The sequence below is a fragment of the Ranitomeya imitator genome, chromosome 2, assembly GCF_032444005.1.
Source record: "Ranitomeya imitator isolate aRanImi1 chromosome 2, aRanImi1.pri, whole genome shotgun sequence".
Lineage (NCBI taxonomy): Eukaryota > Metazoa > Chordata > Amphibia > Anura > Dendrobatidae > Ranitomeya > Ranitomeya imitator.
Genome location: NC_091283.1, coordinates 120,014,448 through 120,018,013, shown reverse-complemented (window position 1 = coordinate 120,018,013; position 3,566 = coordinate 120,014,448).

Below are 3,566 nucleotides of genomic sequence, written 5' to 3'. Positions count from 1 at the left end.
GGTAGAGCACTGTTTGAGCTGGGGTGGGGGGAAACTGTCTTGTGGCCGGCGGTACAGGCCCAGGGCCCCTCATATTACAACGGTGTGTCTGACGTTGGGTGCGCACCACCACCGCCAGAGACACTTTATTGTACTAGGAGGGACCCAGTGGCAGTGCCGTCGACCAAAAGCGGGCTCACCCACCTCTTCAGACAAACTGCACTCTCACGGGTGCTGTCGCCAAGTGTCGATACCACGGCCCCGTGTGGGGAGTTTGGCCATTTAGTGAGGTGTAAACATGTCGTATGCTGGACAATCAGGTGCAGAAAATTACGAGATTGGAAAAGGCATTCAGAATAGTCCACAGGCAAGACCTTTTCATAGGAAAGCTAGGTGTCAGCCGGGCAAGGTGGGGCAAAAGATTTCGAAATCCAGTTGTGGTTCATTTTAATGAAGGTTAGATCATCTACATTTTGGGTAGCCAGACGAGTCCTTTTTTCTGTTAGTATTGAACCTGCAGCACTGAATACTCTTTCTGATAGGACACTAGCTGCCGGGCAAGCAAGCTCCTGCAATGCATATTCTGCCAATTCTGGCCAGGTGTCTAATTTTGATGCCCAGTAATCAAATGGGAATGACGGTTGAGGGAGAACATCGATAAGGGATGAAAAATAGTTTGTAACCATACTGGACAAATGTTGTCTCCTGTCACTTTGAATTGATGCTGCAGTACCTGTCCTGTCTGCGGTCATAGCAAAATCACTCCACAACCTGGTCAGAAAACCCCTCTGGCCAACGCCACTTCTGATTTCTGCCCCTCTAACTCCTCTGGTCTGCTGGCCCCTGCAGCTCGTGTGATAACGATCACGGGCGCTGTGTGCAGGGAATGCCAGAAGCAAACGGTCAACAAGAGTTGATTGTTTGGTTGCTAATATTAGTTCCAAGTTCTCATGTGGCATTATATTTTGCAATTTGCCTTTATAGCGAGGATCAAGGAGGCAGGCCAACCAGTAATCGTCATCATTCATCATTTTAGTTATGCGTGTGTCCCTTTTGAGAATACGTAAGGCATAATCCGCCATGTGGGCCAAAGTTCCAGTTCTCAAATCTGCGGTTGTGCTTGGTTGAGGGGCAGTTTCAGGCAAATCCACGTCACTTGTGTCCCTCAAAAAACCAGAACCCGGCCTTGCCGCGCCACCAATTTCCAGTGGCCCCGGAAAAGCTTCCTCATTAAAAATATAATCATCCCCATCATCCTCCTCGTCCTCCTCCTCCTCTTCGCCCGCTACCTCGTCCTGTACACTGCCCTGGCCAGACAATGGCTGACTGTCATCAAGGCTTTCCTCTTCCTCAGCTGCAGACGCCTGATCCTTTATGTGCGTCAAACTTTGCATCAGCAGACGCATTAGGGGGATGCTCATGCTTATTATGGCGTTGTCTGCACTAACCAGCCGTGTGCATTCCTCAAAACACTGAAGGACTTGACACATGTCTTGAATCTTCGACCACTGCACACCTGACAACTCCATGTCTGCCATCCTACTGCCTGCCCGTGTATGTGTATCCTCCCACAAAAACATAACAGCCCGCCTCTGTTCACACAGTCTCTGAAGCATGTGCAGTGTTGAGTTCCACCTTGTTGCAACGTCTATGATTAGGCGATGCTGGGGAAGGTTCAAAGAACGCTGATAGGTCTGCATACGGCTGGAGTGTACGGGCGAACGGCGGATATGTGAGCAAAGTCCACGCACTTTGAGGAGCAGGTCGGATAACCCCGGATAACTTTTCAGGAAGCACTGCACCACCAGGTTTAAGGTGTGAGCCAGGCAAGGAATGTGTTTCAGTTGGGAAAGGGAGATGGCAGGCATGAAATTCCTTCCGTTATCACTCACTACCTTGCCTGCCTCAAGATCTACAGTGCCCAGCCACGACTGCGTTTCTTTCTGCAAGAACTCGGACAGAACTTCCGCGGTGTGTCTGTTGTCGCCCAAACACTTCATAGCCAATACAGCCTGCTGACGTTTGCCAGTAGCTGCCCCATAATGGGAGACCTGGTGTGCAACAGTGGCAGCTGCGGATGGAGTGGTTGTGCGACTGCGGTCTGTGGACGAGCTCTCGCTTCTGCAGGAGGACGAAGAGGAGGAGGAGGGGGTGCGAACGGCTACAGCCAATTGTTTCCTAGACCGTGGGCTAGGCAGAACTGTCCCAAACTTGCTGTCCCCTATGGACCCTGCATCCACCACATTTACCCAGTGTGCCGTGATGGACACTTAACGTCCCTGGCCATACCTACTGGTCCATGCATCTGTTGTCAGGTGCACCTTTGTGCTCACAGATTGCCTGAGTGCATGGACGATGCGCTCTTTAACATGCTGGTGGAGGGCTGGGATGGCTTTTCTGGAAAAAAAGTGTCGACTGGGTAGCTCGTAGCGTGGTACAGCGTAGTCCATCAGGGCTTTGAAAGCTTCGCTTTCAACTAACCGGTAGGGCATCATCTCTAACGAGATTAGTCTAGCTATGTGTGCGTTCAAACCCTGTGTACGCGGATGCGAGGCTAAGTACTTCCTTTTTCTAACCATAGTCTCATGTAGGGTGAGCTGGACTGGAGAGCTGGAGATCGTGGAACTAGCGGGGGTGCCGGTGGACATGGCAGACTGAGAGACGGTGGGAGATGGTATTGTTGCCACCGGTGCCCTAGATGCAGTGTTTCCTACTACGAAACTGGTGATTCCCTGACCCTGACGGCTTTGGCCTGGCAAAGAAACCTGCACAGATACTGCAGGTGGTGCAGAAAATGGTGGCCCTACACTGCCGGAAGGGATGTTGCGTTGCTGACTAGCTTCATTGGCTGAGGGTGCTACAACCTTAAGGGACGTTTGGTAGTTAGTCCAGGCTTGCAAATGCATGGTGGTTAAATGTCTATGCATGCAACTTGTATTGAGACTTTTCAGATTCTGTCCTCTGCTTAAGGTAGTTGAACATTTTTGACAGATGACTTTGCACTGATCAATTGGATGTTGTTTAAAAAAATGCCAGACTGCACTCTTTCTAGCATCGGATACCTTTTCAGGCATTGCAGACTGAGCTTTAACCGGATGGCCACGCTGTCCTCCAACAGGTTTTAGCTTTGCCACGCGTTTTGGGCAAGATACGGGCCCGGCAGATGGAACCTGTTGCGATGTTGATGCCTGCTGCGGCCCCTCCTCCTCCGCTTCAGAACTGCTGCCGCCTGCACCCTGTTCCCCCAATGGCTGCCAATCGGGGTCAAGAACTGGGTCATCTATTACCTCTTCTTGTAGCTCGTGTGCAACTTCGTCTGTGTCACCGTGTCGGTCGGTGGTATAGCGTTCGTGATGGGGCAACATAGTCTCATCAGGGTCTGATTCTTGATCAGCACCCTGCGAGGGCAATGTTGTGGTCTGAGTCAAAGGACCAGCATAGTAGTCTGGCTGTGGCTGTGCATCAGTGCACTCCATGTCAGATTCAACTTGTAATGGGCATGGACTGTTAACTGCTTCACTTTCTAAGCCAGGGACGGTATGTGTAAAGAGCTCCATGGAGTAACCCGTTGTGTCGCCTGCTGCATT